Raw genomic sequence first — 26,199 nt, 5'->3', positions numbered from 1 at the left:
CTCTTTTTGATATAAGCGTTAAAATGAGTAAAAATGGTACTATTCGGCTAAACGTGTCGTTGGGTTGTCCTCGTAGAGGCTACAGCACAATAGCTCAATACCCCCCCACTCACATCGGGCTAGTTCTTCTGTATTAGCCGAATAGCAATTATTATTATTATTTTTTGGTGTGTATATGTGTTTTTCTAAACCATAGAAACCCGTTACAGCATTTTCAAGCATCATTTAAACGCACTAAATCGAAAAATTGTGAAAGTAACTCGAAAAGGCTTTGGTATTTAGAGCACGAAGGCAGTTTCAATGGCTGCCCAAATGTCTATACATTTTCCTCCCCCACTCGCTTCACTTCGGTAAACATACTGGTAAAATACTATCGTGAAAGAAAGGGAAAAGTGATTTTTATAAATTGTTAGGTTCCAAAGCACAAAATGATAAATGAAGTGCTCAAGTAGTAAAAATGCACCTCACTTGTAAGGCCCAATATGGCTTTTATAATGTTTGAGGCTTAGTTAAGATCAACAAAAAAAATTCACAATATTAAATATTTAGCCTATATACTAATACTAACAGGATAAAGCAGAAAATCAGTCATTTAGTGGACCAGCCACAGTTCTCCTATAATGTAAGCTTTCTTTTCTTGAAATAGCAGTTACAGGAAGCCCCGAATCTCCAATAATTGTAGGTGTTATGAGAGCAGTGAAAGTATACATATAACTAATTCAATAAAGAAGCCATGATTCATTTATTCTCACAAAGATCCACTGTGTCCCTTTAAAAGGCCAATGTTAGTGGAAACGTGATAACCTAGCTGTAATGAAATAACATGGGCACTTATTTAGCAACCTTGAAAAGCTCCCTTCACAAGTCAGTGTAGCCTCTTTTTCACATTCAACAGAACTAGTTAAAGTTATTTTGTGGTTTTAAAGTTACCATATATACAAGACTATCCTCAAAAGTTTCTAGACTTGGCTGTTTTTGTGACTATTGTATTTTTAAAGGCACAGTACCTCCATCCTAATTTTATGTTATACAATATACTTGATTTTAATAGTGTCACGTGAAGTAGTTCTATGTTTATATTTTTAATTCTGACTATAATAAGCAGATGCCAAAACTGCTTGCGTTTCTAGGATTGCCTTGTACTGCTTGGATACTGTTTGAGTTTTTAAACATTAACCCTTTAAGTGTGAATAAGCACAATCTTTTGGATTGTAAAAGAAACAATGGGCAGAATAGATCCTTGATAGATCAGGCATCTGACTGTAATGGTATGTCACCACTTGATAAACTGAGATAAAGCAGGTTTAATTGCATTCTGTTTTGCTGTGTGTGTGTAGATTGTGTTCTTTTGGTTTTGATGGGTACAGAAACTAAGAACTGGACGTGTGCATCTGATAGGCAAGATTATTGCGCCCTCAACCATGAGCAGTCTAGAAAGTGTGGGTGTGGGTGTGGGTGTTTTTTTTCTCACCAGTCCAACTACTAAATCCACCTGTACATGCTTGAATAAACTGTTTTTGTCTCCCTTTTTGTTTTACCACTGACTCATCAAGTGCCACAGTTTCTTTTAGAACCGTTTAAAACTCTCAAAGACACTGCAACAAAGTGTAAACTGCTTTTAACCTTTATTCAGCATGTTAGCTGAAATGAAGTTAGCAAAGATTCATACTCAAAGGCTTACTCACGGTAAACCAGACTTACTCTGAAGTTTGCCAGAAAGTTCACAACAGAATTTGAGCACTTTCCAGAAGCCATAGCACAAAAACACCCAAGCCTGGGGATACGGAGGATGTTAAATTAATCGTTATCCTCTGAATGGTCAGATTTTCTGCCCCAAATATTTAGGGCCGGACGGCTTGCTACAGGAAACTGATTTGATAAGAATTAATTCTCGTTTGTGTTTGTGTAAATCAGCCATCCTACCCCAGCCTTATGAAGTCCTTAGAGAGGAGGTTCTAGCTTTGAGTTAGGTTTGAGGATTATTGGGTCATGCTTTGTTACCCAGCTGTAGAAAACTCCCCCCATTCACAGAAGGGTGGGGGGGTTGTCGTTGTGTGTGTTTGGGGGGTGGGAGGGTGGTTAAGAGTATAGCTTTTCGCAACGGAGCACAAAGCTGTGATGTGAAGCCTTTAGAAAACCTTCTTCTGTGGTTAGGAGGCAAAAGTTCGCTGGGATTATGGCTGGAAGAGCCACTGAGAGGTTGTTTAGTCCCCTTAGTGCCTCTGTGAAACCTAGGCAAGCATTGAATTGAGATATGTTCCTCTTCTGCCAAGTGATGGAGACTTCAACTCCTTTTGCCATTAGACACAATATTCACTTTGGGAAGTAGGTCTTTCTTTGTCAGTCCTTTGGTTTTATTACACATGTGTAACAGAACAAAGATGTGCTTTAGTTAGACAGCGTGATTTGTTCTTCAACCAAATCATTTATTTGGAAAAACCATAATGTTTCAGTTATGGATGAACTTTTTTTTAAAGTTATTGTGGAAGACCGTTGGAAGCCAATTTGTTTGAGTTTTGAGGATGGCAGCCATAAGCATTAGGCCAGTGGCTGCTCTGTGATGTCACTAGGCCTGTTTTTAGCTCTTTGTCTCCTTTGAGTGTTGCCATCATTTTGGTCTTTGTAATCGGGACACATCTCATTCAGCACCATACAAGTTCAACAAGGGACCGCTAATTCTGCTCTATCTTTCATCAGCCGTACAGACAATATTTAATCAAGGTAATTAATTCCATGCCTGCAAGTCTCAAAGAAAATCACTTAAACAAATCTCCTTTTCACACTTATTAGCACTCTTAGTTTTGAAGGACACGGCCATTAAACCCCCCCTTTGTCTTTATCAAAGGAGGGAAATTAATTTGGAAATAGGGAGAGGGTGGTTAGCCGACTTGTCAGCTAATCAACTGGAGCAAGGTGAAAAACAACTTGCCGCATTCCAGGACAAAAGACCTGTCGGAGACTTTGATCAGGTCCTTGTTTCCGAACGCTGAGCTCAGACTTGATAAAAAAAAAAAAAAAAAAAAAGTGACGCAGTCTCACATACAGTTAGGTTTTTAAAAGTACGCCCATAGAAAAGCCTATGCTATATGTGTTTTTCACACAGTGTGACAAGTGTTTTTATTCCCTCAGTGGATCTGGCACCCGCCCAGGCTCTGAAAATCAATTGCGACCTTGCCCTCTTTGCATTTTGCTGCAGCTTGCCTCATACCCTCTGATTTTAGTTTATCAGCGATGCACTCCTCAGACACGGCCCTGTCTGCTTCACAGCTGTGTTTGCGGCAATCGGTTTAGTTCAGTATCTTTGCTCCTGCAAAATGGAGCTCTGATTTTTGAGCCAGAGGCAAGATTCCCGTCCATACCCTACCCACGTGCAGCTGGGCTTGCAGTGTTCACTTGTGCAAGCTCGTCTCCCTGCTGCAGCTTATCTACGTTTTATTGGAACTCCAGTGAGTTGCATGCACACTCACATTCACTCATTATGCATTATTGCCCCTCACAATCCTAGTTTAAAAGTGCAGGCTGTTAAAGGTCCCCTATGATAGAAGCTTTGATCTCTGCACACAGGCGGTTGATTATTTTGTCGATATTTCGTCATGAAGTAGTCGCTTTAATTGAACTTTTTATGCTTTTATGCACTGGGGGAGTGGAATATGGCTGGCGAGCCTTTAAAGCTCAGATTTACACAAGATACACATGTTTCAAAGCTTTTGGAAGTGCTGTAAGTAACCCTTTTTTACTTTATCGCTGGGAGGGACATGCCCCTTTTCTCTCTCTTTTTCCTCCCTCCTGCCTGCTTCTCTGTTTGGGTGTCATTGTCAGAGATGGAGGCCGCTGAAAGTTGCTCCTCTTTAAAGAAGGGGCCTCCAGACATGCCTAATAGGGCCTCATTTGGCTGTAATTGCCTAACAAATATAAGAGAATTCCAGAGGAAACAAAAAGAGAGAAAGGAGAAGGCAAATCAACCAAGCGAGAACAGAGGAAGGGGGAAAAATTGGTTTGGAGGTGAGATTGCGTAGAGGAAATGGAATCATATACTATGACAAGCTATGTTTAGGCAGGCAGAAAATAGAGGACTGGCCCCTACCTTCAATTTGTAAAGACGTGAAGGAAAATCCTTACATCTGGGGCTGTAACACTAAACGCGGAGTGCAGGAAACTCAAGCAGCACTCAGGCAGCTACCCTCCCCCATAGAAGGCCTTTCATCCAGCTGAGATTTTGTGTGCGGGGAGTTTTTGTGGCCAGTTCACATGGAAACTTAATTTTCTAAGTCTGGACGAGAGAGGAAGGATAATGTGTATTGGAGATGAGGTCAAATATCCTGCCAGAGGGTGAAAGAAAGAGGCCCCAGTCGGTGGCAGTTAGCAATGTGCAAACTTCTATGCAAATGTCACATTGGAAGCTGTGGACTTTTTAAAGCCATCACTTCATATGTGTGTTTATTCTAGCCATACAAACCCTTCCATTGCAGTTCCTGTTTTTAGCTTGACTCGTTGCCAGCCACCAATCACATGGGTGCGCTGAAGGCCCCACCATTAGCACTGTGTGCTTTTAAAGGTCTCTGTGTGACTGTATTGATTCTAAAGCCATTTTTTTTCGTTATTTAATTCTGCATATTTGAATAGCTTCATCTTGTGCTATTGATTCGTCATGTCTGTTTCAGCAACCTTTGCTTTTATTTAGTTGGTTTCTGCCCAAAGCTCAGCCGTGTTTGATTCCTTGTGATCTTGTTTACTAAGTAGCATATTCTTGCAATAAGAGAAATCAGCAGATTTTGATTAGAAAAACATCTTCGTTATCCTCGTGTAGGTCAATGGGTCAGTGAAATTATGCTATTTTTTTGGTCCTATTACGTTAAAAAAACAAAACAATAACTTGTACATACAATTTCTTGAATACACCTTCTGTGATGGGTGTTTTTTAATTTATGAATTTAAATTATTTTTTTGATAATTTTTAGTTGGTTCAAGTTGTAAAATGTTGTGGTGTGAGTCACCAAAAAACATTTTACTGAAATGATTAATTCATTATATTTGTTTTGTTTTGTTTTTTTTTGTTTTTTTTTTAACTTGAACTTGAAATTTAAGTGACATAAAATTATTTTAATAATTTTATTTTATGCTACCACATGACTTTTTCTTTTAAATTGGAACCCTTTTTTTGAAAATGGAACTGAAATTTTTCAGAACCATATGAAACCAACATGAATAGAGTACATTTCTTAGAACGTAACATGTTTTAAGCTAGATTTATCCTTTTGTATATATTGTGCATGATTTTAAATGTCATTGATCCAAGTATTGCAACCTACTTGCTGCCATTTCACTGCCTTTATAATTATGATTATAATGATATGATTGTATGCAGATGGTAGAAGTCCACCTGACTGTGAATATTTATTCAGTTGTAAGCAGCATCTAGTTTTTTTTTTTTTTTTTTGCGCAGTGGGTTGACTGGTTCAAAGGTCAGATTTAAACTGATTGAAATTTCATTAATTGATACCAGAAATTGCATTTCAGTCTTAGATCCCTAAAAACATAATATACTTAGAGTGAGAGTATTTAAACGAAGCAGTGAGTGGACCTTAATCTGCCTTTGCACAGATTTCAACAATTTAGCACAGACTGCATCCATTATTTTTGCATTTAATTATTTGTCTTAAGTGGGCCTTAGAAGGTCTGGCAGGGGTCTTTGAAGGGCTGATGGGTCTTTGAGCATAAAGCCCAAAGTATGTGAATCCTCTACTTCAAACACCTTCACACCACTAACTGAGGTGCCTTTTGTTCTTGCCTTCTCCCTGCATTTTCAAAAGAGGATGAGCACTTACAGTTTTCACTTTTTCCATTGGGTGGAACAGCCAAGTTATGTTAATTTGTGGCTGTCAGTCTCTGCTCCCATGAATAAACATTAATTGCCTCCAAAGTTTAAATACACATCAGCAAGGTAGATTGCCGGAGCTCTAAAAAGTACACCATTTAGGTACATTGGCATATATTAGTCTACTGCCATTGTTTAGACTCTTCTTTTTGTTTGTTCTGAACTTTTTATAGAACTTACTATATTATAACATATAAGATTTCTTGTGATTACCACACTGCAAGGTCAATGCATGACTCAAAAGTAAACTCTGGGTAGGGCTGCACGATTTGGGTAAAAATTGTGATTGCGATTTAAAATGCAATTTTAAACAAACAAAAAATTATAAAGAACGCCAAGGTTTGTTGTGCCTATTTGTAGTGCTGCACGATTTGGTCAAATGTTGTGCTTATATGAATATGACTAATAATAGTAATTATTATGATTATTATTATTACTAAATAAATATTAAACAAACTAGGAAATATTACTATTGTAAACACTTTGATTATAAAATTAGAAATAATTTAATAATAATAATTTTATTTTATGGAAAACTGCAGGGGGCCTATAACTATAAATCATTAGAAAGGTTTTATTATAAAATATTATTATACAACATTTGTGGCAGTAATTAATTTTTGTCAGGATGTATGCAAAATGTATTTTAATATGAAATATGAGAACATATTATTATGAAGTATTATTTTTTCTATTTTTACCCAAAATAGGGTGGTTTGAGCATTTATTGAGCGTTAAACGCTCATTTAATGTATATTTCAATCGTACTGGAATTTGGAGGGTGCCCTCACGCAGAAAGGCCAGATATGCCTCACAGAAGAAATATAATGCATGATGTTACAGGAAATCCCTTAATTGGACAAAGGCATCCAACTATTGCTGTAGCCGAATAAAAAAAAAAAAAGATAGTAAGGCTTTGACTGATGAAATGTGAAGACTGTAAACGCATGACTGCAACAATATGGTTTATCGGTATTCTTCAAGCCTTCTCGGGTATTTTCATAAGTACAAAGTATATTTATAATGCAATGCTGTTATAGCATTTATTACAGTATAGAATGCTATAAAATACATTTTCTGCCTCATTCTATGATAAGAAACCACATCAGATCACAGAAGAAAGTTATTGGAGTAAAAACATTATTATAAAAGTTCTAGTAACATTTATAATAAAACATTATTATAAAGTTCTCCTTTGTACAACAGATTTATATATGCTTCTCATTACAAATTTGGCACGTGTTGCTTTTTCAAATGCATGTTACAAGTGACTCAAACTCAGAGCGCTTGCAGAGATGGAGCAGCATTTTACTGCGAACTGATCACAGTGATGCATTTCATGAAACAGGCTATGCACATATTTAATTAAAAATCACAGCTTTTGCCATTTCTGTTTTATTTCGATTAATCTTGCAGCCCTAACTCTGGGATATTGAATCTTTTGTCCTAATCTCTCTGGACTTTAAGTTGTTTCACGACTCAAAGCTTTGACCTCTCTTTGACTTACAAAGTACCATGACTTTGCATATCTTGTGGAAAACATGACTCTTGTTCTTGCGTTTCCCCAGCATATCATCTCTGAAACATCCTGCCTCCCCCTCAAGTAACCGAAGTGAATAGTGCACGGCTGATACGAGCTTGTTAACAGTGAGAAAGAAAACAAACTTGCAAGGAAGCACATCAGAGAGAGAGCTGGGTTTCACAAGAACATCTTCTTCCACCTCAAGATCACCGCTGGTGTTTAACACGATATGTTCTCCGTCATGTGATCGGGGTGGAAGAAATGGCATGTTCGTGCAGTTGCAGATGGCCGCACTCTCTATTATGCTTCATTAGCATCAAGTATTTCCATCCCCATTCTCTCTGTCAATCATTACTCACATATGAGAGGCTTAAAAATGATTTGGCTACTGAATAATACAAGGACTATTCATTAGCCAGCCTTACATTTGTACGCCCATCTTGCGGACAGGACCACCTTATTTTTCAACATTAGAAAGATATTCTTGATGAAATATTGATAACTCCTTTTTCAAAGCAGGGTTTGCAGGAAGGAGTCACATGCTGATCTTAGTGCCCTGGTAGGTGCGCACAATATAAATATCAATGGCTTTCCTGTCTCCCCCTCTCCCTGCCTACTGGCTTCTTTTTCAATATAGCCTAATGACAGGCCTCTGTTTCCCTGCAGTGGCTGTGCTGATATGGCCCATTAGGCACCAGTTTCTCGCAGGCAGCTGAGTGAACAGATGACTGCAGGAAAATGGTTGGAGGAGAGAGGGGGAAACGGCAGAACTAAAAGGCAAATATGAAAGGCAGAGTAAATAACCAACCTGTCATCCTCTGCTCCCCACCTCCCCAGCCGCCCTCCTCTGGAGGGCAAGAGAGACATGTGAAAGAGTGAGAGAGAAAAAAGAAGCACCTCATTAGTCTTCCAGCCCTCCCTGACTTTGGGACTGACAGTGAACACGTCAGTGCAGCAGCAGACATGCAAACATGCAGAGAGGGGGCTACCCCGTCCCCTCCCATCCGCTCGTACTCCAAACGTGATTTATGTGCGCAACAGCCGTGGGGCTTTACGTCTGGACTGCTCCTTCCCACACCGCACGTTCTTGAGAGTTCCAGCCCTCCACATCCTCCCCGGGATGCCTGCACCCTAGTTCCCTGCCAGACTTGCAGACGCGGTCTGGAAATGTAATTCGCCATGTCCTCTACAACCAGTGCTGTGGGACCCAGAACTTTGACTTCTGCACTGTTCAGCAGAAATAACAGTTCAGATAATTGGTTTTGGTCTCTCGTAACCCCCAATAGTAAGCTACTACGCCGGTGCAAGAATCAATTGATTCGCTCTGGGCTCCTTACACATTGAACGTAAATGCCCGAGCGAATCAAGCTCTGTAATGCACGCAGTGTGTGGGCAGCCTGTGGTTTCCAGGTCATATTCGAACACCTGACTTTGCCGAGGCCCAACGCAAAAGTCATGTGCTGGAAAGAAAACAATGCAATGAATAGTCTTGGCTCTTGTATAGGCAGAGGGGGGGAGAATATGTGCTCTTCAATGGGGGATTGTGGTACTTGTCATGGTGTAACAGGATCAGCGTGCCCTCCACCCTAGAGCGCAGAGGGCAGCCATTGTTATGCTGCAGGAGAAAGGCAGCGGGGGCCGCCGACTCGGGCTGAGCTTGTCTTGTGGGGGTGATGTCCTCCGAGCCCTACACCAGAGACAAACGCAGAGGACACTTCTCTTGCTATTCTCAGAGGTCACTGGGGAAGACAAATAAAGCTTATCAGAGATTAAGAGAAGAGCAGGGAGTTTTTGAATCCAACATTAATTTTAACTTTTTAACATGTTTGTCGTCCTTGAGTAATGCATTTTGCAAGGGCATCCATGATACCCCTTCAGATAAACATGTCCGTCAGTACATCAGTCACTGCTCAAGCATCTCGAGAGCAACTTCTCAGCCGTCTTTTGATTTTAAATTCAGTTTTTTCCTACTATAATTTCTCCTCAGAAGGAAGGAAGACTAAGCAGTTTTTGTGCTGTGGCAGCAGAATAAGGCAGGCGGCGTCAGAAAGTGTAAATCAGTGTTGAAAGCGTGTGGCCTTATCTACTGGATAAAACCAGCCTGCAACAATGGCATTAAAGCACAACTCATGAAAACTGCAATTAAACACTATCTGATCTGATTCTGTTCGAATGAGATCTTTTTTTTTTTTTTTTTTTTTAATACTTCTTTCTGTATAATGAACGCCCTCCACTTTGGTTGAAAGACACGGGACTGTCATTATAATTAGGAAATAATCCTGATAGAACTGGACAGAAACTTGGTAGTTACAGTCTAGCAAGTGTTGAAAGCAATCCGTAGATGATGGTTTGGGCTAGTGTTATTTTAGTATTATTTGACTACTTTTATGGGTTAAATAAATCCTAAAACGCACAGTTTGGATCATATTACGCTTTTGAGTCACAGATCCGGTCATTTTTTGGATCGGTGAAAAAAAAAAATAGTGTATGGGGCTGAATGCTTTTTAGCTTAAATAGAAATGCTTTATATTCATTAAAGAACACTTTGAGTACAATAACACAGCAAAGGCTACTAGTCTAACTAATAAAAATCAAACATTATCAAAGACAAGTGAACAGTCAGTAAAATAAGAACAAATAAACCAATTTTATATATATATATATATATATATATATATATATATATATATATATATATATATATATATATATATATATATATATATATATATATATATATATATATATAATATATATAATAAAACAAATATACAATTGAAATAAACAGTGCTTTACGTTTTTCAGGTAGGTCTAAAGCCCAAAGTATACTTCCTTTTTTTTTTTTTTTAAACACTTATGCTAGCATATACATAGTCGAACACGTAGCCTTTCAAAGTATACTCCCTTTAATAGCGTGTGTCTGTTGTTATTGCAGTCTCCAGTGTTGCCATCTTGTGGAACAACCGAGTAGTGCAAAACAAATTCAATGCGCATATGTGACCTGTGCGTACAAAGTACATGCAGGTACAAAAATCAGACGGACCTTGCGTAAGCCTAAAAACTGATGTATACTTTGGGCTTAACAGTATTCAGGCCGGTGCAAGAATCAATTGATTCGCTCTGGGCTCCTTACACATTGAACGTAAATGCCCGAGCGAATCAAGCTCTGTAATGCATGCAGTGTGTGGGCTTGCGTTGCGTAGTTGCGTAAGCCTAAAAACTGATGTATACTTTGGGCTTAACAGTATTCAGGTACAGAAATTGAATAATTGGTTGTAAAATAACTGCATAGTCTTCACAATATAAAATGTATAAATATAATCTTTGATAAAGGAAAAAATTTGATATTTCTCTGTCTTTTGTTATTTAACATTAATGACACAGATGGCAGCAGGTATTAGGCTGCTATCACTTTAAAACCGACTGCACTGATCCAGTATAATGATCCGCGTTCGTTTTTTTTTTCTCAGTTGTTTGCGTTCACTTAAGACATAACCGACTGTGTTTACGAGGATACTCTCCAATGTGGGTATTTTGACACAATATTGCATATGTGTCCATTCAAGCACAAAAAGGCGCAAAAGAGAACTCAATTCTGTGTTCGCACGCTCTCTGAAATGTTGCTCTCTCTGTGAGCACAGAGTCAGCATGCGGGTCCAGAATTGAATTCTCTTTCGCGTCTCCTTGCACTTGAATGGTTTAAACTGGTTTGAATGTTTAAATTGACCGAACACTCTGTGATGGTTAAAGTTTGCAATTAATCTGTTAATCACATGCATTCCGAACTGTTGGGCCTGGTCTGTACAGATCACGGATCCATTATACCCCTAACTACTATTATAATTTATATTTATATTCCCCCCGATTTTAGAACGATTGAGTATTTTTGTGCACCGCTTTTATTATAAAGACTATTCTGTAGCATTAGCTCTAAGTAATATAATGACGCTAATACTAGCAGCTCTTTATTTGCAAATCATTTGTTTGCTCTCACCTTCTCTCGTGTTGACTTCAGATATTGACATTGAGCCGGTGGTGCAGCATTACCTTCTTTATAAAACTATTACCATTCTAAAGATATTACAGAGTAATGGATTTGTCTTGCTGTATTTTGAGCTAGCCAATCTGGGCCTGTATTGAAGCACCCGGTGCACAATTTGTTTTCATCAGCAGTAAATGGTGGATCATTGTAGCCGTGACAGGAAAGCACAAAGACCAGCTAATGAAAGGCAATGGCTGTGGCCACGGTCTCATCACCACTCACTGCGCTCATGGATGAAAACAGGTGTCCTCTTGGGCCTGGGGTTTCATTTAAAGAGGGATTTTAAAGGAATATTCATGACAGCTATGCTTCATTGGGTGGGTGAAGGGAGGAAAAGAAGAAGTGGGGGAAGAGAGAAAACGTCAGTGGGGTAAATCAACCAGTGATTGAAGAGGCCTGTCTGGGATAATTCAGTTTGATTGGACTCTCGGTCTCTCATTACCATTCCAGTTTCAACAGGGAGACGCCCCTCAGTCACCACTCCGCCAAGCTCATCTCTTTCTGAGGATGACAATGCCTTAGTGCAGGCGCTGAAATGAACAGGAGGCCTGGAGTACATGGTTCAGCATTACTATTCTGCTGTGCACAACATTGAGTCCACTTATAACACCTCAGACTTGTTTATTTTGTCACAGATTGGAAACTTGTATTCTTGTTGTGATGAAAAGGATCAGTTATTAGAGGCTATTTACACTTTTTCTGGTTGAGTCATAGTATATGGAATCCAGAAAATCTCAGGCACAAATACAGACATTCAAAAACCTTATGTTTTAGCCTAGACAATACAGTGAGTCATAGCATTTTAAGGTTTGGCGTTTACTTCTGTCGCATTGTTAAGGAACCTGGTTTCAATATGCTGCCTGCACAGGAAGTCAAGCTCATAATTCTTGCTCATGTACCGTCAACTATTTCCTTTGTGGCATCTTTGTGGCTTGAGACCACATCATCTTCACCTGTGTCATAGTTTTATACGATCTGGCCTCTTTTCGTTCCATGTGCCCAGTTTAAAGGTTAGGATTATGTTCTGCTGTGAACGCTGTATAGAGACCCCATTTCGCACCTGGCATGTCTGTAGTCACCATTTGCAATGTCTAACCTGTCATGAACACTAGCTTGCATTGTCCTCTCAGATGGCAAAGCTAATTCTGCTGTCCTTGGTAAACCGAGGAGGTTAGTGCTACACTTGATTACAAAAGCCCAGTGCTGGGATCTCCCTAAGGGTGAACAGCCATTGGACCGTGTCAACAGGAACCTTCAATTGTCCAATCCCACCCTCCACCCTTAGGCACACTCTGTTTTGATCAATAAAAAAAGTCTACCGAATCAGATCTTGTATTGCTGGCATAAAAGGGTGATTTAGCTTAGCTTTTAGCGCCTTTTGTTAAGTACTGAAATACCTTTATGGTTACATCACTTACCCAGGATGCTGCAGGCCTCGAATACTGTCAAATCAAAACCAGCTTGAGTCGAAATAGTGATCCCTCATTCTATTCCTTATCCCTTTCATGTAGTTCCTGCTTTATTTCACCGTGTTTCAGCATGGCTGGAGTTGAAGGGGTTTCCCTCCTCTCCCTCGGGTGCCACAGTCTCTGAGTTCAGCCCAATTCGAATAGTGTGTGCATGTGTCATAAACACACCCTGGCTTTGAAGTCAATAGATCACCACAATGGACGGCTGCCTCTCAATTCCCCCAGTTGTAAACCTAGAAGCCCCTTTGTGCAACATACTGTCTTTTGGTTAAACTTCAAAGTGTGCAGTTTGCTTCAGTCATGGAATAATGTATTCTAAAGTGATGTCCAGATTAAAGTGATGCAGACTCATGTGTGCACCTGCATATAGTTGCCATTCTTTAATACAGTATGTTTTTTTTCAGTGCAGGAACTGAAGAACACTTCTCAGGCTGTTCCAAGCAAGTCCTATAATCTGTAGCACAAGGGCACCTACACTCTAGAGTTGTGCTGAATCAGAGAATATGTATTTCCATTTGATTTCAAACCCTGCTCTTTCCATTTCCTCAAAATAGCTAGGGATGCACAATACATTAGTACCATATTGGTCATTGGCCAATAGTCAGAATTTAATTGCGCATGGTCATTTTCTCTATTTTTAAATTTAGATTACCTTAAAATGGATAGCCATTTTTCAGATTGTTTTGATGCCTAAATTTACTTGTAGCATTTAAACTGATTAAATGTAGTTTCTTTGTTGTTGTTGTTGTTGTTGTTGTTTTTATTTAGACAACATATAGAACTTTAATAGTGACCATTTATAATTTATAGCTTAGCTTATCTTTGACTTCAGTTGATTATAGAGGAAGTGCTATTTGCTCACCTTCTGTAACCTATTCATGTTGCTTTTCACTTGACCTTTTTAAAGCAAGGCTTATATTTTAAAGTGCCCCATTATGCAATGTGTAAAGTAGCTGTCTCTGATTGCAAAACAATCTGCAAAGTTGTGAAGCCGAAAGTGCACAATGAATAAAGTTGTTGTCTCTCAAAAGAAAGAATCGAATCTGAACATCCTAAACGAGTTGTCAGTAATTCGAATCCCACTTTTGCGACAGGTACACATCACTGGGTAACACATTTGCCTAATGCTTTTCACTTCTGAATGATGAGGCTGTGAAGAATCAGTGGTTAAAATTCCTTTTTTTTTTTTTTTTTTTTCTCTCAACGATACCACAGCAGTACAATCCCAATCTTTTTTTTTTTTTTTTTTTTTTTTCCGTCAATTTTCTGACAACTGTTTCTCAAATCTCAGGGAGTTCAATGCAGTATTCACAAAACAAGAGCACTTGGAGTTTATTTGCACAAGCTTTAAGTATGATTAATAATTGATGTTTTTATTTTCTATCGGTTGTTCAAAATACATAGTTTTGTATGTTATGTTGTGTACACCCAGTGCAGCTGTAGGTCTCCAGCTAACCGGCTAACTTGCATTGTAGTTCTGCTAATCAGCTGTGGGCCCACTATTGCCTAAAAATATACTGATTAATGTCTTATAACATACCTTAAACTAAGCTGACACTTACCACTGAGAAACGTCCTGCTCCATCTACTTCAGACATTTCTTCATCTGACTTGTGCTCGAATTGATAAGGTAAAATTGATGCCATCTTTTTTCTGTCTACATAGTATACAATTTCTTGAGGATTGATGAGCCTCCAGAGCTGTAATTCAGTCATGGCACTGGGTGTTTCGTTTCCGACGCACTGTATGTGGTAGACCAATCGCAACAGACTGGGCCATCTGACCAACCAGAGCAGAGTAGGCTCATGGAAATGCGGGGTTTAGAGACTAAATACCAAAAATCCAAAAATGGTATTGAGAGCTGTGAAATTTTACTTTTACCTATTGAAATGTTGGTATTGTGTAACACTACTGCAATCCTATCTCATGTGTTCCTATCCATCAAGTGCTCCATCAGACCTTGTTGTTCCAATGTGTAAGCGCACTTAATACCAGTATCCATGAGACCTTCTTGACAAGTGCCCAGATGTTAAAAATATTTATCTCTTCACTGAGAAATGTTATGTGAATTTTGCTCAGTCTGTGCTGATTAGACAGAAAAGCCCCCCTTTCTCTCATCCTTCCATTAATATTTCTTTTCCAAGCTTCCTTCCTTGCATTATTAACAAGCCCTCCCCCAATTAAGATGGATGAGACTGCTCTTGAGGGTATTTGTTCAGGTAAGATCTCTGATTAGCATATCTGATGGATCTGCCTTCATGCGCTGATTAAAACCTTCCTCTTTCCCTGGGGCAACTTTAAAGAAAGAAATGCCTAAATGAGGACCCTCACACATACTGCTAAGACAAACCACAACAGACCACACTACAGTGACGGTTTCTTTGCCTGTATCCTTGCTAGGCCCGCCCCGTACTGTCTCTTTATTACTTTAAGCTTCCTTTAGAGCACAAAACCGGCTTGTCATGCATTCCCTTTATTGTTAGGGCATATATAACAGGATTAGCCCTAACAGAATTTATGAGGAACATTGCTGAAAGAATCTAAGGAATAGTTGGAGGAACTGTGCTTGCTTAAATTTGTGAATGTAGCTGGTTAACTGAAGCAAGCACTTAAAATGAAAATCTATATGCTTCCTATTTGAAACACTGAAGCCTAGTCCCAAGGACACAAAAAGCAGACCAATGAAGATTCATGCCCCTGACCCTTAGGTACAGAGTCCAGTGTCATGGTCATAACTCATGTGCTGTCCGCATAATACAAGCAAGATCAAGAGTAATGAGCTGTGTTGAACATCCTAGCTACAGCACAGGGACTTTGCTAGTACATGTCAAACACAATGGAGTGGAGCATGTTGTGGTAGAGTGCTGAGGTTGTTTGCATCAATACAAGGCTTTTTGCTTTTTTTTTTTTTTTTTTTTTTTTTAGTGTTTCAGGCTGTAGCTGTGCAAATTTTGTAGACCACGCGCACCTGGATTTGCACATTTGGCTATCACCGCGTTTTCTGAGCACGCTGATCTAGTCTCTCTCAGGACTCTGGCAGTCGGGAAGATCTAGGCAACTGCCTTGTTTTATCAGGTTGTGAGGCCGTGCAGTCTACTTACATCTGAGGTCATGCAAATGAAACCCTGACGAAGAGCGGACCGAGAGGAACCTTGTGCTTGCTCTCCGGCACCTGCTCCCAGCTTTAGGAGACAGACTGCACCGGTGTCTGCTGCAGCCAGCTTGGCAGGATCATCAGTAATACTCTATTTTTGTCTTATTCTGCAGCTATGGTGGGAAGTGCTTGGATGGGCTTATTTTTGTACACCTGGATCAGCACTTGGGAGAGGGGAAGTGGTAGCATTGCTTGTACTGGACTGGTTTGTTGAGGAATATCGATTGTTGACACTGGTGTCATGTTTTTGAGTTTTCCAGTGCCATATAGTCTGTTTCCATATGAGGTCCAGGTGTGTGGATGAAGAGCTCCTCACATGCTCCTTCACTGCCTAATCAGAGAAAATATGCTTATATCAGAGATGAACTATATGGTCATATTAGGGATGCGCTATAGATATAATAAGCTGTTAGTAATTTTCATGTAATCAATCAAAATGTCATAACTTGTCATAACAAATATTCTGGTGAAATAATGTCATCTCTGGTGACGTATGCCAGATCATTTAGTTCACTTAAACCCTGTCCCTTTCTTACCTCAACCTCAAGCTTACAACCAGATCTGGCTCTATCCAATCAACAACCGATGGTTAGAACCAAGTCCCCACCCTACATTTTTTTTTTTTTTTTTTCTGTTTTGATAATCCATATATCACAGTTGTTCGTAACAATGCGGAAGAAAAGTTCTGCCGCTACTTCTGTTACTGTTCCTTCGGCTGTTCTTTACTTTGGCTCATCCTCTAGAGCATCTCATTGGACCTCTATCCACAATCTGATAATAGAATTGACATCACCCCTGGAAAAGACATGAAGCCTGGTTCCTACATCTCCTCCCTCAGCTCCTTACTCTCGCTCTTTTTCTTTACTCCCTCCTCTATTGTAATACTGGAATTTGGCTCTGTGCCCGGTTTTCCCCATTGATGTCTTCCTCCCTCCTCTTGCTGTCCCTCCAACTCTGTGAAGTCCACACACTCCACTCTTTGTGGCTGCGGTAAAGGAGGCAGCGTGCCTGTGGAATCCAAGTAACACATTCCACTGGATACCCCTCCTCTGCCTCACACGCACACTAAAACCCTCCTGTTGCCACCCAGTGCTGTGCCAGTTGTGTGTGTGTGTGTGTGTGTGTGTGTGGGTCATTATGTTTGGCGCGTGGCCCTAGATGGGGTGTCCTGCCACTCCTCACCCCCTGCCTGATTTCGCCGGGCCTTGGCAGATGCCTCCTGCTGACTCAGGACCCCTGTTTCTATGCGGCACATTGCTGGATTGACTGCTTCCATTCCAGATTGTCACTCTGAAGAGGTTGATAAAACTCTCCTCCTCCTGCTTCCCTTTTATGTTTTCGTATTGTTTGTTTATTTATTTATTTATTTATTTATTTTTTTTTTTTTGCACATGCATCTGCAAAGCAGTTATTCTGAGAAAAGATGGACATTTAATCTGGCGGTGGGATGTGCTTCCGGGCTTCCATTTCATAAAGCTTTCTATTGGAGACCCGTCTGAACAGATATTCTGGTAGGGCAGCACCTCCTCATCTTACCTCATGGGATAAAAGAGCCTTTCACAACTGGGTTTTCATGTTACAAATGCTAGAACGTCTTAGGGCTGACATCTACACTAATGTACAAAGCTATTTTGAATCGTTCACAAAGCATACAAGAGTGCGAGCAATGTAACGGGAAACTCCAAAGACCGGCATTTTTGAGTGGGTTGTACTGAGTTTTATCCTCCCTCATAGTGGTCAAGGGAAGGGGCCGGAATGCTCTGGTTTAGGAGTGTATGTTTTGTGTTTGTTGTTGCTAGAGTGCCCATGGTTTGTCTAAAGGCCTGCCAGTCCCTGCTGGGTCCTCTAATCTCAGGCGGTGAAGAAACACCCTTCACTTTCCACCAGAGTGCTGCTGGAGCAAGCAAGAGAAAGGTGCCAGCTGTCTCTATCCTGTTTATCCTTCACATTCACAGTTTGAATGAGAGGTAGAGGGTTATTTTGGTCCTCTAAACCACACTTGTTTCTCTGCTCTGGAGTTGATGGATGTTTAGGGCTTTCGGAGGCTCTGCCTCTACCTGGTAAGGTGGGTTTTTCCAGCTTGCCTGTGGGGGCAGAGCCAAGCTCTGTGGTGCCAAGTTTCGAAGGATCCAGCTGGCACAAGCAAGGCCCTTTGTTTTACTGCACTCTGCATTCAGCCCCAGTCACACAATGTTTTGTCACTGGTCTGAGTCAGTATGTGACAGCAACGACCTTGGCAAAAGAGCGAGGTGAGATACACTGTATTGTACGAGCTGTAATTGTTGCCTGTCTATGTAGATACTACAACATGATAGCTTTATTCTCATTAAACGACGCTGAATGTCTCTATACGTGCTTTGAATTTTTCATACCATGCTTTCTGACATTTGCTGCTGTGTTTTTGAACAGAAGGGCACGTCTGCAGAGTTTGGCGAACTTCTTAAGAGACCACAAGTACCTTATTTGCTAGCTTTCTCACAGAGACCTTCCTTTGGTCGCCCTCTTCAACAGGGACATAGGGCGATTTATGAATATTCATGCAGCTGTCCTTGGTTACTAAAAGCAGTGCTTAAATCTACATAATTTGTGTTTAAGTGCCTTTCAGATGGCCTTTTCCTTTTTTGACACTCTCAAGAAAAGGAGCCATACTTAGTAATCAAGCTGCCATTGTAGGAAGGATCCTGACAGTCGAAAAGCTAGTCAGATGTTCTGGCTAAAAGCAGCCAAAGGCTGTTTTTTAAATCAGTTGTGTCAGTGTCCAGTCTCATAAAGCCTGAATGAAGCACAATTGTGCATTGTCAAAGCTTTAGAGAAAATACAAAGGCGTTGAGGTGCTTAGCTTCTTGTAAGAAAAACTGTTCTTAAGATTTATCATCTGTATACATTTGTTTGTCTACATTGATAAAATACCATGTATTTAACCTTATTCTGATCATTTGTGTCTCTCCTGGCTTGCCGTAGAAAGGTTGGTTCATTGGTGAGCTGCTTTTTTGAGAGCTTCAGGGCTGTTTTAATGAATGGGGATCTGGCAATAGGCCTTTTCTTTGTACGTAGAGCTCGGCTAAAGTGTATTGTGTTGTATTGTTTACAGAGCATTTCCTATTATTCTGTATGCGAGCACATGTGAATGTCAATGAAATCAGTCTGAAATAAGCTGTTTTACTTATTTGAGCTGATATTTTTTTCCTAAATGAGAGGGATTTTGGGAGGCAGTCCATTTGAGCAGTGCAAGAATCAGCAGTCTCTGTCTTTTTATTTTTAATGTTTCTGTATAATTGCACACCTGAATTGAACAAATCAGTTTATTGTGATTTAACCAGTCACTATATTAAAATTAATGCTGTAGTAGCAGCTCTGTCTTGCTCAATGGACTTTATTAAATTAAATAATTTAATGAAACTATATATATATATATATATATATATATATATATATATATATATATATATATATATATATATATATATATATATATATATATATATATATATATAAATATGTGTGGTGTTGTTGTTGTTGTTGTTGTTGTTATTATTATTATTATTATTATTGTTGTTGTTGTTGTTGTTGTTGTTGTTGTTGATACACTTTTTCATTCTTTTTACCTAATGTTGATCATTTTGTCCCCAAACTGGGGACTATCATCACAATGCACAAGGGGCAACCATTCTGCACTTACAATAGGACATTGTCTTGCTTTGAGAGAAGACCATCACACTCTAGGCCTCTTGGGTGCTTGAGTTTGTGCTGGCAGCAGTGTCCCTACTCTACATTCCTCTATCTCCTATCTGTCCGTTCCTGTCCTCCTCCTCTCCTGTCCGTCTGGGCCGCTGATCTCCCAGCAGCAGTGGTCGCACAGGACCCTGCTTCCAAGCTGACGCCTGCTAACCACTGCTGGCTTTTTGTGGGCAACAATGGCAGGCCAGGCCCCAGCCTGAGGCCTAGACAGACCCGTCAACAACAAAGGGGGCCTGTGAATCAGAGGCCCAGTGGGCAGCCGGTGCAGGGGGAATAAAGCAGGTCAGGGCCAGATTAGGAGTGCTGAGGGGAACACAGCGCAGGCCTAACGGGTGCATGCCAGCTCAAAAGGCACTCCTGAGAGAGACGGAGGGAGGGAGGCCGCAGACAATGGGGAGTTTGAGGAGGGAGGAGGAGGAGGGGGGGGGGGGGTAGTTGGAGGAGGAGCGTTTGTAATTAGAGATGCCGCCATTGCTGCCTCAGCTGATTCCTTAGCTGTGCACACCTTCAGGGTCTCATCAACGTAATGCATGCAAAAGCTAAGCTGGAAGGGCTTGTTGGGAACGATTCCTTTGTGTTTGCACTCCCCCTCTCTTGTTTTTTTTTGTCCTTGTCCATATGCTTAGCTTGGTTTGATGAGCATTTTCTGCAGGAAATCGTACGGAGGGGCTGATTGGATGCATTGTTTTAGCAACTATTTAATGGAAAATGCACAATTAAGGCCTCTTTATTACCTCTTTTTTATATAATTAAACTAATTCTGTTAGTATTATATTTATGTAGTTATTAAATTTGTTCATTCAGGGAGAAGAAAATGAATTTGAGCTAATAAAAGCACCATATATCTTAAGAATATATTATTTTTCAGGAAGGTTTACTGGTTGTTTAATAACAGTTTCTCTGTCTTCTCAAATGAGAGACAATCATCTCATACTGTATATTAAATGAGATGTTGCACTAAATGGTCCCAGTGTCTGTGCAAGCATGGGAAAACATTCTTTATTAATATGCTAAACTGAGAGAGTGATCGCTTTAGAGTATAGGGACTTGTACAACTAGGAAAAGCAAACATGAAATTGTTTGCAATTGTTTTTTTTCTTTTTTTTCCCTCTTTATTGCATGTTAAATGTTTGTTCACATTTTCGTGCAAATGTTTTTTTTTTTTTTTTCAGTCTCTGAAATTTCAGTGCATCCCTGGTTTATGAGGAGGGAGGGAGGGAGGGAGGGAAGAAAGAATAGTTTAGTTTAGAAGGCAGCAGGGGAGGAAGGAAATGCAGGCGATGTATTGCTGCTGGGACAAGCCCAGAGTACATATTGACATTTTCTTACCTTGTAGATGAAAACACAAAGCACACAACAGATGTGAGCCTATTGGTCCTCAGAAGTTTTTTTTTTTCCGTCTTTTATCTGATACTGGTTTTACAGCTGCAGGGCAAACTGAAGTCATACCTCCTCGTAGGAAACGGTTAAAGATGGAATGCTGTGGGAGAGCAGAAAAGAGACTTGACGCTGTGAGGCCCGCACAAGTTATGCGCAAAGCCGTTTTCCCTTAGTCAATCGGTTTTCTTTCCTTTTCTCGTATTGATTGGGCTTTTTTTTTTTTTTTTTTTTTTTTTTTTTTTTGTGAATGGATGAGTCATGAAATATAAGCTTCTTAAAGCATTATCTATCAGTGCAGGCTATGCTTCTAGTGTGAGCAGAGCTCAAAGGAGCCATTGTGTCCTGCAGACTGCTGCTTGTCAATTGCAGGCCAGCAGATGGTTTGTACATGTTCGCATATTAAACGCAACCAAGTCTGCATTTAGGGAAATGGCCAGAGTGCCAGAGAAAAATCTTGGAGGGCACATGCTGATGCACAAGGGCTGATGGTGGTTTGGCTGTTCACAAACAATCCATCAGTGATCAGGGAATGTGCAGGCTGGTGACCTTTCCTAGCTGTCAGATTGTCTTATGCATGCAGACTGCCCACAAAACAATACCAAAACTCAGATTCCTATTCAGGCACAGTGTCTGGATGGCTTGATACTGACTGTAGTTTAATAATATGGCTTATTTTGCATGAGACAAGCATTGTTTGATCATCTTTTCAATCCAGCTAGCAAATGAAAATGGAACACGTTGTGTTTGAGATTTGTTCTTTTGTGTGTCATGTGTTTGCAAGGCATGTTTGCTTTCTTTATATCATCTGCACAAAGACAAGAACAGCTCAAGAATTACAATCCAGTATGCTCTGCGTACCGCACACTGCTTTGGAGAAGCATGCTTTCCCTATTGAGCAGGCGAATGGAAACGTATGCATATTCAGCTAGCTTTTTAGATGCAATAGAAGAAAACCTTGAACAGAAATAACAATGAAAGGATATCCCCGCCTCTATTTCCACACTGCACGGTTTCACTTCAAGTGCATCTGCTTTTATCTCAAGCAGGACATCTGGTTGCACTCATGGCCTGTCCAAAAGTGCGATTCATCTCCTCCTTTTCGCCCTGTACGCCTTCAAATTCATCCGCCTCTCCGGCTTGTTTTCAGCCTTTGCTAGGTGAATTATCCGAGAATAAAGGCTCTTCAGCCGGTGCTAGTTTGCATCAGATGCTAAATTGTTGGTTTTGAACTACCCGGTCCTGTATGATTAGCCCAGCTTTAATTTCCCCCTTCATGCACAATGCGCACGGCTCAGTCTAATGGCGACTGCATACTCCTCTCGGGTCTTATCTGCGATTTCCATGGACGTCAAACCTGCTGCTCGCCGTTAGCTCACTGAAAGAGACGCTGATTGAGCCCTGTGCAGCTCTTTCTTGAGGTTCACAATTCGGTGGATCAGAAATCAATTATGTGTGATCGTGACAAATGACTCAGGGGGGGGCTGCTGTTTGAGGGACATCACAAATGAATCAATCAAGCCTTTATCAGAGCAGATAGAAACCCCTGTGCACAATCTGAATGTGTGTGCCTGTGCATATGCATGTCTGTTGTGTAGAGATATATGGGTGGGGGGAGCTGGGATGCTGATGCGGTGTTAACCATATTGCTGCTGGGACAGATGGAAGATGGAAACGAGGGGAGGGGAGGGGAAGGGCGGGAGTGGGGAGGCTCTTGTGCATGCCGCGTTGGCCCAGTGCCTGCCGTACAGGACCCCGTTTGGCCTCCATGGCTGATTAGAGGTTAATGGTTTAAGAGTGTGTGGGGATGATGTCGTGATTGGCTGAGAGGTTGTCGAGTGGGCGTGTCCGAGGGGGTGGCAGATGGCGCGGATAGAGTGAGGCTGCGAGTAAATGAATGAAAGAGGGGGGACTCCTCTCCTGTTCCCTGATCAGTGACCATCGCAGTTGCGTGAGCTCCCCCTATATGCCTTCCTCCCCAACAGATGGCCAGTGGCTCAGAGCTCAGTGGCTAAAATGACTCCGAAAGCCCAGGCTGGATGAGCGTGTATTAGCGGGCATCGCCAGCGGATTAATTATGACTGTTACACATACACAGAGAATCGTAACGTGGCCGGGTGACTCTGTTGTGTCACAATGTTGACGCGAAGCTTTTCGGCGAGATTAGAGTCGATCCAAGAGGGGTACGTTTACTGGGAGAAAAGAGTTTCATATCATATGGATGGTGACTTGAAAGCACACATTCATTCCTCACTTATTTCACCCAAACATTTTTTTTTTTTTTTTTTTTTTGTTTCTCAATGTGTAAGGACATCTATTTGAAGTTATTTTGTAGAGTTTTGTTTGCATCTCATGTGTGGGGAAAGGAAACACATCTGTTTTTAGCGCTTTGCTGCCGTTGGAGTTTGGTTTGGTGTTCTAGTTTCTTCTACTTTGGCATGTGCTTATGTCACTCGGTTTCCTTTGCTGCCAGTTTAAAGTACACATCAGTAAGAGTTTGGTTATTATTTCTCATTGCGTTTTTATGCTGTTCTGTCTTTCTTATTTAAAATGGTTTTTGGTCCTGATATGGCTTAAAAACATACACTAATGCCTTTTCCATCTTTCTTGGCCTAAAGTCCTGTTAACACCATAGATGAATACTAGGCCTGGAACGACGCATTGATTATGGAAATACGTCAATTTTCGTGGAATGCATCGACGCTTCACAGGGTTTACGTTCATCCCTACTCCCGTCATGTTTCACACAAAACAAATCTCTTGAGCAGATGCTAATGGCTAGTATGGCAGTGCCGCTTAATACAGTTTCATTCATACAGCGTTTTGTTTTTTGCGAGCATGTCAACCACATTATGTAACCAAACTGACACCTGCACATTTTCAGGACTCATAACCGCATTCTCAACAAACCCATGCTGAATGAACAGACCCGCAATGGACAATTAGTTGCCTGCTATGTCATATAATGTGAGAGCCACACTGAACTGTATAATCATGACCGCAAATTGTGAATTGCATCATGAGTTGCAGTGGGCGCGAGCTGTGAGGCGTGCGGCTCAAACGTACTCTTTGCACTTGGTTACAAAGCATATAGCATTTTAAAATATCTGATGGATGAGCTCACGCCTTGTTTATTTAATAACACGCTGTCAATTGCGATAAAACTTACTGGGGTTATGGACATCGCCATTTTTGATTTTTAAAATCACTTTCAGGATGATTTTTTCCAGCTAATGAATGATAAAAACATTGAATCCACTCTGCTTAAAGAGTTTGAGCATTTAAAGCAGCAGATTATATAACTGCAGCACACACTTATAATAACCAGAATGTTATTGTGCATTGGTGTGGATGCTAATATAGTTATTGTTATAGTTACTGTTCCTGGGCCTTAAACCTTGTGTACAGTTTAGCAGGCCTCTGAAAAATGCCTGGTGCGGACACAGCAGACACACTCAAAGAGTTTCTTTGTGTGGTCAGAATGACTGATATTAACAACAGCAGTGTCATTATTTCTTCTAGATGATGTTGCATGGCTCATTTTGACTGATACCAACACTCCATCTGTTTATGACATCCAGCCTCGTTTCATTTCCCAGCAGAGTTCATCTTTCTCTCTCTGTCCATCCTCTTTCTCTCAGGTAGCAAATGATCGAAAGGCCTCTGAAGATGGGGGTGGGGGAGGGGGATCTATGCTCACGCCGTGATGGAGGTTAGCCAGAAAAGAGCAGTTGTGGAGGGGTTGGTGGTGCAGCATTCAGTGCTGAGCAACAAAAGGCCTGGTGGAGAGGGTGGGGAGAGCCAGCGATATGAGAGAGAATAAAAAGACAAGGAGGGCTCTTCAAGTCCATCAGTAGCAGATGCGTGCTCTCTCCAATGCCACCCCTGTCACACGAGCCTATAGGCTCTTCTGTTCCTCTGTAACCCCACTGATGGACCATGCCATAGATGACCGTCACAGCCGATCCTAACATACATCACTCAGAAATCCACCGTCTGTAATCAGCACTGTTTGTAATAGTAAGATTACAGTTTGTGCTTAGTAAGATTAGCTATTATTATTATTATTATTATTATTATTATTATTATTATTATTATTAATATTATTAATAATCTTGAACAAACCCCTAAACTTCAGTTTTACATTGCAGTAAGTCTCACTATTTGCACTACTGACATAAATCAATTTGATAACTCAAATCATGTGGTTTGTTGACGTGGGCTGTATTTTCTTTTTTTTTTTTTTTCTTTTTTTTTTTAAGCAATTGGACTAACAAATTTTGCCCAGAAAACAATAAAATTGAGAAAATTTGGCATGGCAAAATGAAAAATTAAATCCCATGGACTTTCATTGAAGTATCAGAGTTTCATTGGACCAGTAATACCCTAGCAATCACCAAAAATACCTAAAAAAAAAAAAACAACAAAAAAACCTAAAACAAAAAAACAACTTTTTTTTTTTTTTTTTTGGATAATTGATGTGATAATGGAGTAGGGACAGGAAATTATAGGGAAAAGACAGAGTGAATGGTACTGCAAAATGTTATTATTTGCATTTCATCTCTATTTTATATTTCCCTGTTGCTCTGTCTCTACTCTGAAAATAAAAGCTCAGAGTCATCCCTCCGCAATAGCCTCTTCTGTATCTGATAAAGGACGATGCATAGGAGGAGTGGACTCGGACAGCACAGGATAGTAGACTGACTCATCTTAAAAGCAGCTGGGAAATGTACTTATTTAAGCCACCATTCCCCCTAAACATTATCATTGTAAGGAGGGTCACTCGGCTGCTTTTGATACAGTGTGGGATGTGTCCTTCATGTGACTAATGCTGTTTAGTCTCAACTGTAGATTTTTACAGTCCAAGATAATGCATTATCTGATAATGCAAAGGTTCGCATGAAGGCGCCCTCATTGCCCGGGGCATTTTTGAAATGTAAAACAATTCAGTCTTTGCATACGTTGTGGTAGGCAAGATGATCCATTGTTTGCCTTGCAAACGTGCATTGGGCCTCACACAAC

At 40.5% G+C, this 26,199-nt stretch overlaps 1 protein-coding gene across 1 annotated transcript in view; it reads left to right on the top strand.

Annotated features, from left to right (window-relative positions):
* zswim5 (zinc finger, SWIM-type containing 5) overlaps positions 1-26,199 on the top strand; it is a 47,694-nt gene that overhangs the window by 1,444 nt on the left and 20,051 nt on the right. The window lies entirely within an intron of this gene.

The sequence above is a fragment of the Ctenopharyngodon idella genome, chromosome 2, assembly GCF_019924925.1.
Source record: "Ctenopharyngodon idella isolate HZGC_01 chromosome 2, HZGC01, whole genome shotgun sequence".
Taxonomy (NCBI): Eukaryota; Metazoa; Chordata; class Actinopteri; order Cypriniformes; family Xenocyprididae; genus Ctenopharyngodon; species Ctenopharyngodon idella.
Note: the sequence above shows the minus strand (reverse complement) of the source record. Positions and strands in the feature narration are given on the sequence as shown.